This window comes from Astatotilapia calliptera, chromosome 1 (assembly GCF_964374335.1).
Source record: "Astatotilapia calliptera chromosome 1, fAstCal68.1, whole genome shotgun sequence".
NCBI classification, from domain to species: Eukaryota; Metazoa; Chordata; class Actinopteri; order Cichliformes; family Cichlidae; genus Astatotilapia; species Astatotilapia calliptera.
Window position 1 is genome coordinate 536,536 of NC_137422.1, and position 16,470 is coordinate 553,005.

Consider the following 16,470-nt stretch of genomic DNA (forward strand, 5'->3'; position numbering starts at 1 on the left):
GGCAGAATGCTACAAGCATAGCTCTAAAGAATGTAGCATCATGGGCAGTGTAGTCCGTGTTGCAGGGAGAATGGACTGCCATACACGTTATGGGTCTGTGAGCGAGGGAGGGAAAAAAAGGAAAAGTACGAGTTGTCATCGAGGAAAAACGGGAGCTGGAAGCATGTAAATATAATAATAACCACTGCAGCCAAGAAGAGTGCCTGACGAGCCCAGTTGTAAGTAAGCTATTAAGACTCGACTGTACACCGTGTTCGTGTTTTCCTCCGAAAACAATAAGTTCCGTTGGAGCAGTCTTTCAACGCCTCTCTCTGTCTCTCGCAAGCAAAGTTGACCCACACAACAAAGTAAAGCTAGTTTTCGGCTACGGACCCCGCCGTATTAGTCAGAGGTCCCTTTACTACAGTTCGAAGCCGCGGACCTTCAGTAAAATGTGTAAAATGTGCAATTCACTTGTATTTTTATTTTTATTCCTATTTATTCTATTTATCCCCTTCGTATATTTTATTTATATTGTCTCTGTATTTATATATATGTGTGTGTGTATAACTCTGTAACTTCTGTCGGTGCTGTGCTTTTTTGGAAATCGAATTTCCCAGAGGAACCCACCCGAGGGATTAATAAAGTTCTATCTAATCTTATCTTATCTTATCTTATCTTATCTTAATAGTAATAAATCACACAGCAATAGTACATTCATGTTGTTGTAAAAAGCATGATAATATATTAAGTAATCCAAAGTATTCAGAATACGTTACTGTCATTGAGTAACGTAACGGAATACGTTACAGAATACATTTTGGGGCATGTAATCTGTATTCTGTAATGGAATACATTTTAAAAGTAACCTTCCCAACACTGTGGGTTCTTTAAATAAATAAATAAATACATAAATAAATAAATAAATAAATAAATAAATAAAGGCAGATGAACAACCATTGATACCAGGCAACTTTAAATTTTATATCTTGGCCCCAATGAGACTATTAACTCTCGCAGCACCGGGTGTTCGTAATTTTGGTTCAAGTGAATTGATAAACTTTTTTAAGGCAATTGACTCACACAGTTGTGTAGATGTCCCCATCCTGTTGTCTCGGGATGCATCACTCTGCCTTGCCTGGGGTTAGCGTCTGTTTTCTGGGAATGAGGGTTGAGTGTGCTCCCTTCTCAAGGTAAGCTAGGTTAGCCTTCTTGTGTGAGCTTTTCAACTGCGCTTTAAGGTTTGTGGGATTTTTTTCCCTTTAGAAATGTTCCTCATAATTTGTCTCTTTCCACTACAAGACACTTGCTTTATCCAAAACACAGTCATATTCAAAGTAATCCCAAATTGGACTCTGGCGCTTTCTCCCGACTTTTCCTGACATGATTCTGCGCGAGGACGGAGCAGCGACACAGACGACTCGACTAACGTGCTGCCACCTGCTGGCATAATGAGACACAGCAAGAATAAATCTGGAAACTAAACTTCATTTTCACCCTTGACTATTGTAGGACACGCACACATCAATGAAAACTAAACACATTTTTGTTATAAATTCAGTTAATTTTAGTTAGTTTTGTGAACACTCATTACAGTTTTAGTTAGTTTTCCTTTTTTGTTTTTATTTTTATTTCCGTTAACGAAAATGTTTTTTCACTTCTAGTTTTCGTTATTTCGTTAGTTTTCGTTAACGATAATAACCTTGCTTCCAGTAACACTATGAGGAGCCTTGGGGTCATATTTGACCAGGATATGTCCTTCACTGCACAAATTAAGCAAATATGTAGGACTGTGATTTTTAACTTCCATTTATGCAATATCTCTAAAATTGGAAATATCGAATAGAATAGAATAGAATAGAATAGAATAGAATAGAATAATCCTTTAGTTGTCCCACAAGAGAAAATTCACTGTCTCAGAGTGATGGTGAAAAATTATTTTACTGTAATTCATTATTATCAGGAAGTCCTAAAAACTCGCTGAAAAGCCTTCAGCTAATCCAAAATGCTGCAGCAAGAGTCCTGACAGGGACTAGAAAGAGAGCAGATTTCTCCTATATTGGCTTCCCTTCTTTGGCTCCCTGTTAAATTTTGTATGTATGTATTATTGTAGGGTCTACCTTAGAATATAAAGCGCCTTGAGGCGACTGTTGTTGTGATTTGGTGCTGTATAAATAAAATTAAACTGAACTGCACACAAGCAGGCAGCACAGTGACACATTGGTAAGCTCTGTTACTTCTAACAAGACGGTGCTGAGTTCAGTTCCCCCCTCAGGCTGGGTTCTTTCCTCTGTATTTTTTGCATGCAAACCATGTTAGTGTAGGTTTTCTCCAGGTGTTCTAGCTTCTTCCCACAGTCCAAAGACATGCATTTAGTGGGGTTAGGTCAGGGGTGAGCTACTCCAGGCCTCGAGGGCCGGTGTCCTGCAGGTTTTAGATGTGTCCTTGATCCAATACAGCTGATTTAAATAGCTAAACGACCTCCTCAACATGTCTTGAAGTTCTCCAGAGGCCTGGTAATGATCTAATCATTTGATAGTTGTGTTGACCCAGGGTGAGATCTAAAATCCCCAGGACACCGGCCCTCGAGGCCTGGAGTTGCCCACCCCTGGATTAGGTTAACTGGAAACTCTAAATTGCCCATAGGTGTGAATGGTTTAAAATGACCATCAATCACTCAGTCTGCAGCTCCGTGCAAGATCATGCCTCATGAGGTAAGGATCAACACAAGAAAGATGGCTGATGAGCCCAAAACTAAACACAAGGAGCTTTTTGATGATCCACTACATCAACACACCTACACCATTACGTATTGGAATTTTGCTGCACCTGCAAGATGTGTACAGGGCCGCCTTATGTTTATAACATCTAAATTATTTAGAGAAAGCTTAGAAGACAATACTGTCATCAAATGAGATCAAAATCATCAATTTGGCATCAGACTGGAAAAGGAGAAATGCTAAACATGAAAGAAAGAACACCATCCCCACTGCCAACCATGGAGGTTGAACTCTGAGGCCATTTTTCTGCTAACGGTACAGGATAACTTTAGTGCATTAAGCACCCAGTAGACTGAGCCATATATTGAAAAATCTTGGATGACAACCTTCTCTAAACCAGAACACTGAATATGGGTTGTAGAGTGAGTGAGTGACAATGACCAACAACAAATAAAAACACGTTTTTCACTCAGTGACATGGAAATCAATTTAGAACTTTTATGTAATGTATTTTTCTGGATTCCTGATTGATATCACCAAATTCAGCAGGAGATCTTGTGCATTTCAGATTCATACAGAGTGTGGGCATGGAGAATTTCAGCTTACCTTGGAGCTTGACTAAGAGTCAGACCAGTTCATGTGCTTTTCTGTGTGTCTATTGTTGACTAGTGGGTAACTGACATTGAGGTGGGGAGCCCACTCACACTTGGAGGTTCTTTGGCATCATGAACCCCTGGGCTCTGTTCTTGGCTCATGCTGTAATGGCCAGCCTCTAGTGGGGTGGCATGCCTGTTGCCTCTAGTTCTTTGGGAATCTTGACCTTTGGCTAAAATGCTTTATCTGGGGCTTCTCTTCTTCTTCTGCTGGGGTGCACAAGCAGTTGTACGGAAAGAAAGTGTTATGAATCTGTACAATATGATCCACATGTGTAAACTAGGATTTCCAAATTTGTATGTAGGATGCATGTTCCCATCACAAAAATTCAAAAGCAATTTGACCACACATAAAATATTCTCTTTCAAAACCCTTTCTGTGCGCACAAATGTCTAAAACTACACGTAACATCCTTCTCACTTACGTGCAAAACCTTAAATGTTGGTGCAACAATCACCTGATAGGTACAGATGTATTTCCTCTGTGCTTCTTATATTTCCTGCTACTCTGTCTTACTTTTCCAGTGTCCTAGCTTGAGTTCCTTGTTCCTAGTTTTTAGTTCAACAAAACTGTTGAACTGTGTGTACAGGGAGTGCAGAATTATTAGGCAAGTTGTATCTTTGAGGAATAATTTTATTATTGAACAACAACCATGTTCTCAATGAACCCAAAAAACTCATTAATATCAAAGCTGAATGTTTTTGGAAGTAGTTTTTAGTTTGTTTTTAGTTTTAGCTATTTTAGGGGGATATCTGTGTGTGCAGGTGACTATTACTGTGCATAATTATTAGGCAACTTAACAAAAAACAAATATATACCCATTTCAATTATTTATTTTACCAGTGAAACCAATATAACATCTCCACATTCACAAATATACATTTCTGACATTTAAAAACAAAACAAAAACAAATCAGCGACCAATATAGCCACCTTTCTTTGCAAGGACACTCAAAAGCCTGCCATCCATGGATTCTGTCAGTGTTTTGATCTGTTCACCATCAACATTGCGTGCAGCAGCAACCACAGCCTCCCAGACACTGTTCAGAGAGGTGTACTGTTTTCCCTCCTTGTAAATCTCACATTTGATGATGGACCACAGGTTCTCAATGGGGTTCAGATCAGGTGAACAAGGAGGCCATGTCATTAGTTTTTCTTCTTTTATACCCTTTCTTGCAGCCACGCTGTGGAGTACTTGGACGCGTGTGATGGAGCATTGTCCTGCATGAAAATCATGTTTTTCTTGAAGGATGCAGACTTCTTCCTGTACCACTGCTTGAAGAAGGTGTCTTCCAGAAACTGGCAGTAGGACTGGGAGTTGAGCTTGACTCCATCCTCAACCCGAAAAGGCCCCACAAGCTCATCTTTGATGATACCAGCCCAAACCAGTACTCCACCTCCACCTTGCTGGCGTCTGAGTGGGACTGGAGCTCTCTGCCCTTTACCAATCCAGCCACGGGCCCATCCATCTGGCCCATCAAGACTCACTCTCATTTCATCAGTCCATAAAACCTTAGAAAAACCAGTCTTGAGATATTTCTTGGCCCAGTCTTGACGTTTCAGCTTGTGTGTCTTGTTCAGTGGTGGTCGTCTTTCAGCCTTTCTTACCTTGGCCATGTCTCTGAGTATTGCACACCTTGTGCTTTTGGGCACTCCAGTGATGTTGCAGCTCTGAAATATGGCCAAACTGGTGGCAAGTGGCATCTTGGCAGCTGCACGCTTGACTTTTCTCAGTTCATGGGCAGTTATTTTGCGCCTTGGTTTTTCCACACGCTTCTTGCGACCCTGTTGACTATTTTGAATGAAACGCTTGATTGTTCGATGATCACGCTTCAGAAGCTTTGCAATTTTGAGACTGCTGCATCCCTCTGCAAGATATCTCACTATTTTTGACTTTTCTGAGCCTGTCAAGTCCTTCTTTTGACCCATTTTGCCAAAGGAAAGGAAGTTGCCTAATAATTATGCACACCTGATATAGGGTGTTGATGTCATTAGACCACACCCCTTCTCATTACAGAGATGCACATCACCTAATATGCTTAATTGGTAGTAGGCTTTCGAGCCTATACAGCTTGGAGTAAGACAACATGCATGAAGAGGATGATGTGGACAAAATACTCATTTGCCTAATAATTCTGCACTCCCTGTATCTCAGCCTGTTAGAGATGTTTGTTTTATTTCTGAACCTGCACCTCGTAGGGACTGGTTAGCCTCCCCTGCTTGTGAGTTTAGCCACCTGTCTCCACTGCGTGCCCAGGCGTGCCAACCGAGCCTCCTCCATTGCCAGCTGGGAGTTCAGGCAAGTTTATTTTGCCAGCCATGAACTCCACATTGCTGCCTGATAAACGTCCAGAGCAGGCAATGCTGTGCAGCCCCAGCCAATGCATCTTGAGAAAGCTGTGTGCCCTGTGCAGCTCCAGATAACTCCACCAGAGGTCTGCATGTCCAGAGCCTGCATGGCTTGCCAAGTCAGACGTGGCCTGCACGTCCTGCATCTACTAAGCCCCACCGATGCTGGCCATCAATCAGACTACAGCTACGCTAGCGCCAACCACCATCCAAGCCACCTGAAGTTCTCCACCTCTGTCTTCGCCCTTGTCTAGGTCCTGAAGGTTCCTTCTTCACCTCTGCTGTTGACCTCCTGATTTACTGGCTGAGGATCTTCACTGTCTTGGTCAACCTCCATAACTTCTTGCGCCGCCACTTATCACAAGGTCGGCCAACAGAACTGTTGCCACCACCGCTGTCCACGTGGGGGCCCTCCAGAACTGTTTTTTTTTTCTTTGTTGTGGATTTTGTTGTTTGGGTTTTTTGTTTTTTTGTTCTGCATTTGGGTCATCATCCTGCCAGCCACATAGCACCTATGTGACACTCGGTATATTTTGAAGATGGATATGATCCAGGTAATGTGGAATGACAAACTGACACTATCTTACTATTCTCTCATAATAGCAGGCTAACACTAATATTAGCTTGATGGCTTATCCTGAACTCTTTAACAGTTTATTGAAAAATACAGTATATTAAACCTAACAGGCACAATACCTGGGGTGACAAGTTTTTATTTTTTAAATAACCAGAGGAAGCCCAGTGATAGTTTTAAACAGGGACCTGAATGCAAAGTACATTTTTGCAAAGCGGGCAGTGTGAAATTTGTCTGAAAACCTAATGCTGGCATTGGATGTGATCTGTGCGATGGATGTTAAGTGTCGGTTTAGACATTTGTAATAAACAGAAAGGTTTTTGAAAGAGAACATTATTCAATTTGTGAAGCTCAGCTTAATAAATTGTGCGTAAGTAATCATTGTTTATTCAGGCTTTGGTGTATGCATTTGGAAAATACTTTTGCATGTGGTCAAATTGCTTTGCATTGTTGTGTGGATTGGAGCACACATGAGACCTCAAAAGTTACTCACAAATCATTGTACACAATTGTAAATTTTAGTTTACGCTTTTGTATCATTTTGTATGCATTCATAAGATTTCTGAGGCAAATTTCTCTCCATTTCAGTTGTTTTGGGGATGTGTGGCTTCAGGTCTTTAACACTCTTCTTGTACTATTTCCTCTTATTATATTTCTCCTACTTTCTCCCCCTTTCATTTTTCTGTCTGTCTTTTTACCCCTGCCAGTCAGCTCTGACAAGCAGGGGTGACTCAGAAGGTTGATGGTTCAATCCTTGGCTCCAATCTGCATACCTTAGGCAACATACTACCCCCACGTTGCTGTCAATGCATCCATTGTGGTGCAAATATGTATGAATGTTAGAAAGTACTTATGTGGAAAATAAACATAGAAAAAATTGAATGGGTGAATCAGGCAAATTGTACAAAGCGCTTTGAGTGCTCAGCTAGAGTAGAAAAGCACTAAATAAGAATCCATCCACTTACCATATATTTCACATATAACAATAGACCCAGTATGCAGCACTCAGCAGACAGACATGAACTCAAAATTACAGGTTTGTTAGATGTCAAAAGCAGGAGTCAACAAAACAGAAGCAAAAGGCTAACTAACAAAAAAAAGGGGGGGGGGGGGGGCGAAATTGAACATGACACATGTGTTGTGTATTATGTGAAAAGCTTTTTAATGGTTTAGGAAATCATGAAAAAACAGAAAAGCTGCAACAGGTTAGTGATGATAGAAAACTGACTGAGAAATCTGTCGGTTAGTTGTCCATCAGAGAATTTCTGTACAGTCTGCTTATGACCAAAGAAAAGGAAAAAGGAGATCCAGTGTTCTGCCAGTTCACTTGTGTGGACTTGAGATGTTTTCCTCCTTAATGTCAGAGGTCACTTGCTGCTAAAATTCAAGAAGATCAATCTTCTGAAAATACTGAATTGCCTTGTATTTAAACGTATAAGTATGGTAACAGATGAGAAGCAGAGTGTTCACTAACCCTGTTTCAAAGCAGACTCATAAATAATGCACCCAGGATCAGCTTGCTTTTCTCAGATTACAATACACCTGGTAGTAAGGCTCCAGCCTGTCTGGAACACAGAAAGCACTGCAGTGTCAAAAAGCATATGAATTTAATGAACAAAAAACGAATCTATCCAAGTGACAAACGGCTCCAACCAACAAACTAAACTTGTGTTTAGCTGCTAATCAAACCATGTCTGCATATCAGAATTCTCTCCGAACACTGCAGCAGGTTTTTCTTCTTCAGAAAAGGGTGTCTTTAGCACTAAAGGGATGGGCGCTCCCTTGGGGAAAAGGATAGGCAAGCGTTTCCCTCCTGCAGCAGGAAATGGGCGAAACCTTGCTCGAAATTATGACTACAGCGTTTTGTTGTGTGAAGGAAGTCGCTCCTGATAGCACAGGCTATAGGTTTCCTGTTGTGGACCAGCAGTTTTAGTTTCACCTAGAGTTCTCAAGATAGCTGCAAAATGCTGGGCTAAGAGAAAGCCTTTCAATCTACTACTACCCATGTAAAAGGCTAAAGTGCTACATTTGCAAGTAAAACAATTTTTTTGTTAAGTAGTCCTACTGTTAATTTAAACGTGACTAAATGAATTCATGCAGTCAGTTTCAGATTTAAATGGATATTGGTTTGTAATTGTAGGCCATGTGATTGTTTGAAAAAAATTAACTTAATCACAGAAAAATTAAGAAACAATTACAGCTACAGTGGTGTGAAAAAATCTTTGCCCCCTTCCTGATATAGTATTTCTTTCCTCTGTTTGATATACTTCATGTTTCAGATTGTTTTTAAAGCAGATTTAGATATTAGACAAAGATGACACAAGTAAAGTTTCTAAATGAAGATTATTAAGGGTAAAAAAAATCTAAAGTTTAGACACGCCTTCTTGTTTAATGTTTTTATTTTATTTTCCCTACTTTCTACATTGTAGATAGTCAAAGGAGCTTGCAAAGAAAAGCGTCTGGACTTCTTTAAGTTGCTTGAAGACGTTTCACCTCTCATCCGAGAAGCTTCTTCAGTTCTAAGGTCAAATGGTGGAGAGTCCCAGATATAAACCTAGTGGGAGTTTCCCCCCACAGAGGGACAAAAGGACCCCCTGATGATCCTCTAATCGCCTGAGCCAAGGTGTGAAACTGGGTGTGGGACCCAATCAGCCAGAGTTTCGGGTGAGCTCATTGTCCTACTCCCACTAGGTTTATATCTGGGACTCGCCACCATTTGACCTTAGAACTGAAGAAGCTTCTCGGATGAGAGGTGAAACGTCTTCAAGCAACTTAAAGAAGTCCAGACGCTTTTCTTTGCAAGCTCCTTTGACTACGATGACCTGGATGACTGAGAACCTTCACAGATACATTGTATTTTTATTTTTTATTCCTATTTATTCTATTTATCCCCTTTGTATATTTTATTTATATTTGTCTCTGTATTTATATATGTGTGTGTGTGTGTGTGTGTGTGTGTGTGTGTGTGTGTGTGTGTGTGTGTGTGTGTGTGTGTGTACATATATATATATATATAACAGTTCTGTAACTGTAACTTTGGTCGTTGCTGTGCTTTTTTTTGGAAGTCGAATTTCCCAGAGGAACCCACCCGAGGGATTAATAAAGTGCTATCTTATCTTATCTCTCTTAGATACATACTGAAGACATCAAATATATGAAGCAGGGTATATGGAATTATCTAGCAAAGAAAGATTTGATAAATAACTCTAAATAGATTCCCCAAAGTAGCTACCCTTTGCTTTGTTGACAGCACTGCAAACCCTTGGCCTACTCTCAATAAACCTCATAATGCAGTCACATGAAATGGTTTTCACTTGGTGTGCCTTGTCAGACTTCATTTGTGGAATATCTTGCTCTGTTAATGGGGCTGGAACCATCAGTTGGGTTCTGCAGAAGTCAGGTTTGTACATAGCTGACAGCCCTATCTGACAACTGTTAGCTGATTCTTTATGCCATTATATGAATTCTAAGAGATTTGTTTGGGCCAAGAAACACAAGGAATGGATATTATACCAGTGGAAATCCGTGCTTTGGTCTAATAAGTCCAAATTTGAGATCTTTAAATCCACCCTCTGTCTCTTTGTGCGATGCAGAAAAGGTGAATGGATGGTCTCTACATGGATGGTTCCCATGGAGGAGGAGTTATGGGGGGGGGGGGGGGGGTGCTTTGCCAGTGACAATGTTGGGGATTTATTCAAAATTGAAGGCAAACTGAACCAGCATGGCTACAGTGACATCCCATCCGCTTTGCGTTTAATTGGACAACCATTTATTTTTCAACAGGACAATGACCCCAAACACACCTCCAGGCTGTGTAAGGGCTATTTGACCAAGAGGGAGAGTGATGGAGTGCTGACCAGATGACCTGGTCTCTACAGTCACCTGAGCTAAACCCAATCAAGATGATTTGAGATGAGACGGGTCGCAGAGTGAAGGGAAAAAAGGCCAACAAGTGCTCAGAACCTCTGGGAACTCCTTCAAGATTGTAGGAAAACCATTTTAGGTGGCTACCTCTCTCATCGAGATAATAACAACAGAGTGGACAACAGTATTAAAAGCAAAGGCTGAAGAATCAAAAATAAAAAATCCTAAATTTTATTTATAAAGCACCTTTCAAGACACCCAAGGACACTGTACAATAGGATAAAACACACAATAGAACAATGACACAATGAAGCACAATAAAACAAAAGCACAAGATAAAATTAACAAACAGTGGGTTCGCAGTGAATATCCAGATTTGAACAGATGGGTTTTGAGTTGAGATTTAAACTGGGGGAGAGAACCAGTGTTTCTTGTATCTGGAGGTAGACACCCTGGGTTAGCTAAAAGGCTAAAGGCTCTGCTTCCCATGGCGGTGAGGCAGAAGGAAGGCACAGAAAGCTGGATAGAAGAAGAAGATCGAAGTGAGTGGGCAGAAAAGGTAGTGCTTAACAGGTCAGAAAGGTAAGGAGGAGCGAGGTTATGAAGGGCCTTGAAGGTGAGCAGAAGAAGTTTGTATATTATCGGGAACGTCACTGGGAGCCAGTGACGTTCCCGAAGAACAGGTGATGTGCTGGTAGGAGGGGTTCTGGTGATAATGCGAGCAGCAGAGTTCTGAACCAGTTGAAGCTTATGGAGGGATTTTTGGGGGAGACCATGCAGAAGAGAATTGCAGTAGTCAATACGGGAGGTAACAAGACTGTGTACAAGAATGGACGTAGACTGGGTGGAAAGAGAAGAACGTAATCTTTTAATGTTGCGTATATGGAAATACGCAGAACGGGTGAGACCAGGGCTGGACTGGGACAAAAAATCAGCCCGGGCATTTTGACTAGAGACCGGCCCACCAGGTATTATAGGAAAAACCATAAAGCCTTTGAATGAAAACAAACGCTGTTGTCACAGTGATGGACACTGTCTTGTTGGTATATATGTATCAGTGTAATAAACTTAAACGGCAATGACTTGTTCACAGAGGTAAATGCATGTTTGGACAAATTAGGGCTGAAATGGGACAATCTGGCAGGTGTAACAACAGATGGTTGTCCAAATCTGACTGGGAAAAATGTACCGGTAGGACTTTTAAAGAGAATGCAGGATAAAGTGACAGAAATTAATCCTGTGCAGAAATTGACATTTTTGCATTGTATTATACATCAGGAAGTGTGAGATAGTGTTAAAGATAGACCACGTTGTTGATGTTGTAACTAAAACAGTTAACTTCATCAGAGCATTAAATCACAGACAATTTATTGCTCTTTTGGAGGAAAATGAGATGGAACATGGGGACATCAGCTACTACCAGATTCAGGATTTCTGTGTGAAGAAAGGACATGCCGTCCCAGAGCTTTCAGATGAAGATTGTGTAGCAGACCTCGGGTTTGCTGCGGATGTGACTGCACTAATGAACCAACTAAATGTCAAACTGCAGTGCAGGGGACTTTTTGTGCACGAGATGTACAGTGCAGTAAAGGCTTTCATGAGGAAGTTGCAGCTTATCTCAAGCCAAGTGAAGGACAACTTTCTGACCCACTTGCCAACACTAAAGGAGGCTCTTCCAAATGCCAATCACCTCCACAAGTACTCAGCCATGTTAGAAGCACTGCATGCAGAGTTTTCAAGGTGAATTCAAGATTTCAAAGCTCTTGAAAATGAAATGGACATGGTTTCTTCTCCCTTCACCTGCAGTGTGGATAATGCTTCAAGTGATGTTCAGATGGAACTCATTGGCCTGCAGTCTGACACACTTCTGGCAGAGCACTTCAGGTCAGTCTCACTGCTGGACTTTCATTCCTCCCTCAAAGAAGAGAACTTTCCACACCTGAGGAGTCATGCTCAGAGAATTCTAGTCCTCTTTGGATCGACCTCTGTATGTGAACAGACATTCTCGGTGATGAAGTTCAACAAATCCAAACACGGGTCCTCTGTCACTGAGGACCACCTCTCAGCAGTTCTTCGCATAGCCACCTCAGACATTCAGCCAGATTTCAATGCCCTTGTTCAAACCCAGAACAGGCTGGATTATTCTCACTGAAAAGGAGGAAAACATGACACAAGTCATTGCATTGTTGCATTTCTATAAACATCTTGTTTGTTGAGTTAAACATGTTAAAATAAAATGACATTGATTCGGTGGTTGTTTTTGTTTTATTTGGAATATGCACCACAATTTCACATAGCATAGCCCAATATAAATATTTACTTTATTTTATTTTTATTCTTCTGATTACCAGTACCACCTATTCGTAATATATAATTTAGTGAATTTTACAATTTAAGAAAGTTAAGCAGACTTGGGTTCAAGATGTCGTTGATGTGGCCCTCTGACACAACTTGGGTTTCTCATGTGGCCCCTTGTAAAAATTAATTGCCCACCCCTGGTCTAAGATGACACCAAGGCTCTTAACCTGAGGAGAAGGGAAAACTGAGGCGTTATCGATGGTGAGTGAGAAATGGTTTGCCTTCAAAAGGTTGGATTTGGTGCCAGTAAGGAGGATTTCAGTTTTATCCTCATTGAGCTTTAGAAAATTAGAGCTAAACCAGGATTTTAATTCAGATTCTGTAAGGGAAGAAGGTGGGAGAAGGAATCAAGTCTGCAGGAGAGATATAACTGGGCGTCATCATAAAAACAGTGAAAGTGAAGATCAGATTTGCAGAAAATGGTACTTAGAGGGAGGATGTATATTCTGAAGAGAAAAGAGCCTAAGACTGAACCTTGGGGTACACCAGAAGTGACCGGGAATAGACGAGAGCAGAACGATTTCAGGTGAATAAACTGGGAGCGGTCAAGGAGATATGATTGAAACCAGTCTAGGGGTGTGTCAGAGATGCAGAGAGAGGAAAGTCTGCTTAGAAGGACGGAGTGAGAAATGGTGTCGAAGGCTGAGCTCAGATCCAAAAGGACGAGAATGGTGAGAAGACCAGAGTCAGCTCTGATTAGAGGATCATTAGTGACTGTAAGTAAAGCAGTTTCTGTGCTGTGACATGAGCGAAAACCAGACTGAAACCTCTCATAGATGTTATTATTAACCAGGTGTGAATGAAGATTAACTGCAACTATTTTTTCGAGTATTTTAGAGATGAAGGGTAGATTGGAAATCGGACGGAGGTTGTTAAAGTTGTTAGGATCTAAAGAAGGTTTTTTCAGTATAGGAGTGACTGAAGCAGTCTTGAATAAGGAGGGAACGATACTGGTGGTGAGAGAAGAGTGAATGATAGCAGAGATGAGTGCGAGTAAGGAAGAGAGGCAGGATTTCACAAGCCCTGTAGGCATAGGGTCAAGATGACATGTGGCAGGCTTTGATTTACATATAAACTCAGAAATATCAGATAAATCAGGAAGATGAAACGTGGAAAAGGGCTCAAAATAGAGAAAAGGTTCTGGAGAGGAGGTAGACACAAGATTTGAACTGAGATTGCTGGTGGATGTTATGGATTTTTGTAGAGATGACACTATCTTCTGAGTTATTTCACACTTTTTGCTTCCTACAAATTTCCATATGTGTTCATTCATAGTGTTGATGCCTTCAGTGAGAATCTACAATGTAAATAGTCATGAAAATAAAGAAAAACGAGAAGCTGTGTCCAAACCTTTGACTGGTATAGTGTAGTGGTAATACTACTCGTCTTTGAAACTTGAAATCAGCATTACAGACAATCCCTACTGCGAACACGCCGAAACTAACCACCCAATCTACGCCACTACAGCAGTGATCACATAGATTCTTGGCTATAAGATGAACAGCCCCAAGTAGCAGTACACTCCATGGAGAAGGAGACTAGCGGGCAAGTTAGCTCTCCCTATCAGAGGCCCTGGAATCTGCCAAGCAAAGACTCACAGCCTTGGCCAGTGGCTTAAGGAGGCATAACAGGAGATTAAACCAGGTGTACTCCACTGAACCATCCAAGGTGTACTCTCAGTGGTAGGGGAGAATAACCCCACCAAGGTTGGAGATGACACAATACTGGAAGGATGAAACCCACAACAATTCAATTCAATTTCAATATTTTTATACAGCGCCAAATCACAACAACAGTTGCCTCAAGGTGCTTTATATTGTGAGGTAGACCCTACAATAATACATACAAAACAAAAACCAACAATCATTGACCCCCGATGAGCAAGGAATTTGGCAACAGTGGGAAGGAAAAACTCCTGTTTAACAGGAAGAAACCTCCGGCAGAACCAGGCTCAGGGAGGGGCGGGGCCATCTGCTGCAACCAGTTGGAGTGAAAGAAGGAAGACGGGACAAAAGGCAGGCTGTGGAAGAGAGACAGAGATTAATAACAACACAATGCTCAGTGGCAGTGGATGTAAGAGCAGACCACAGCAACCTCCCTGAACAGGACCCAGTAAGTGTCACAGCGACAGACAGCAAAGATGCTCTACAGTCTGAAGAGTTGGACAGCACCAGGCTACATCATGAGTCACACTTGCTGGCTGAAGAAGCTGACCACACTCCATGAGTCCTGATTCCCAAGGATACCACTAACAGGTTTTTTGCCTCTCTGGTGTTCTCTAAAAAATATATATTCTGATAAAGATAATAAAGAAATACTTTTTAATCAAGCAGCAGTATCAAGCATCAAGTCAGTTAGAGTCCTGGGATAATTATCTATCCAGTTAAGTAACAAAGGGGTTTGTTAATCAGTTTCAGCTGCTTTGGTGTTAAAGATATTATTACGTTTTTAAAAAGTAAAAAACAAAAAGAAACATCCTGTCTCAGAGTGACGCTGAAAAACTAGTTTGTCTTTTTATTAATTCTCGGCTGGATGACTGTAATTCATTATTATCAGGATTAGGGCTGCACGATATTAGGAAAACCTGCGATGTGCGATAACTGTGATCAATACTGCGATAACGATATGACTTGCGATAAAATAAATAGCAAAACAAACAAACAAAAAAGAATACATAATTTCCGTTTTACTGCAACAGTTTTATTTAAAGAAAGCTGCTGTATTAGCAGTGTAACAACAAACTGCACTTTAACATTGAAACATTGCCCCATAATAAAAAATTCTGAGGCTTGAATCCTGAAAGACATCCTTTCAGAATTCAAGCTTGCCGAACAACCATCCCTATAATTAGTTTTAAATAAACATAACTTAAATTATTCTGCAAATTATCTCAATGCAGCTGTTCATCATTTTACCTCTCACCAAGTAGTTATGATGCCAGTCGAAACTGGAGAGGAAACTTTACTGTAGTGCTGGTGTAGCTTTCAGCTTGGCTCAGTTCAAACCTGACGGTCCAGCGGCATGGTTCGTACATTTGTGGAATGGCGACATGGGAAAAGTCGCTTCATGAGGGGATGCGGTATCTCCGGTCCACTTTATGTATCAGACTGGTGAAGCCGTCTCTGCTAACTGTAGTTATAGGCATCATGTCTTTGGCCTCTGTTATTTCTTTGTAGCGCTTCGACGTTTTCTCATAAGTTGTTCCACTTGAAAAACTCTGATACAGAGACGGCCGTTGCTGCGGCGCTCTTTGTCTAACATTAGCAACATTAGCTAGCCCGGTCTTTCTGGAACTCTTCAAACAGTTCTCTGTGGTTGTGTTTAAGATGATGGTGGAGTCGTGTTTCCTCTGGTGGTTGCCGAGTGTTCGGCAAGTGTTGCAGAGCACCTGTGTTTGGAGAACGTCGTCTTTACCAAATCCAAAGTACCTCCAAATAACCGAGGTGCTATTTTTTTTAGCCACGAGTTCATAGTCAGTAGCGTTCTCGTCATGCGTCTCGCTCTCAGCCATTACAACTGTGACTCGTTGCTGCAGCGTTGTTCGCTCCCCACCTGCGTAGGAGGCGGGCCTCTAATCCATTTGATTGGTTAATGCCGTGAAGGGCTCTATTCGACTGGTCTAATGTGTAAAGGGGGTTCTTTGATTGGCAAATTCTTTAAAGCACGTGTGTAAACATTTTAAGGTACTCCATTATCGCAGTTTACGCTGTCTTTTGCGATGGGCCCATCGCGCAGGCTGATATCGTGATGACAATATATTTTCGATTTATTGTGCAGGCCCAATCAGGATGTCCTATAAAACTTCCGCAAAAGCCTTCAGTTGGTCCAAATTGCTGCAGCAAGGTTACTGACAGGGAGAGCATATTTTCCCACACCGACTTTTCTTCACAGATTCCCTATTGAATCCTTAGTTATACTGCAATAGGACTAGGCTAATTTGGGCTTCCCACAATTCACAATTATTTCTTTTTC

At 41.3% G+C, this 16,470-nt stretch overlaps 1 pseudogene; it reads left to right on the forward strand.

Moving 5' to 3' along the window:
* The first annotated feature begins 11,178 nt into the window (after positions 1-11,178).
* On the forward strand, positions 11,179-12,022 carry LOC145429859 (general transcription factor II-I repeat domain-containing protein 2A-like; annotated as a pseudogene).
* The last annotated feature ends 4,448 nt before the right edge of the window (positions 12,023-16,470 follow it).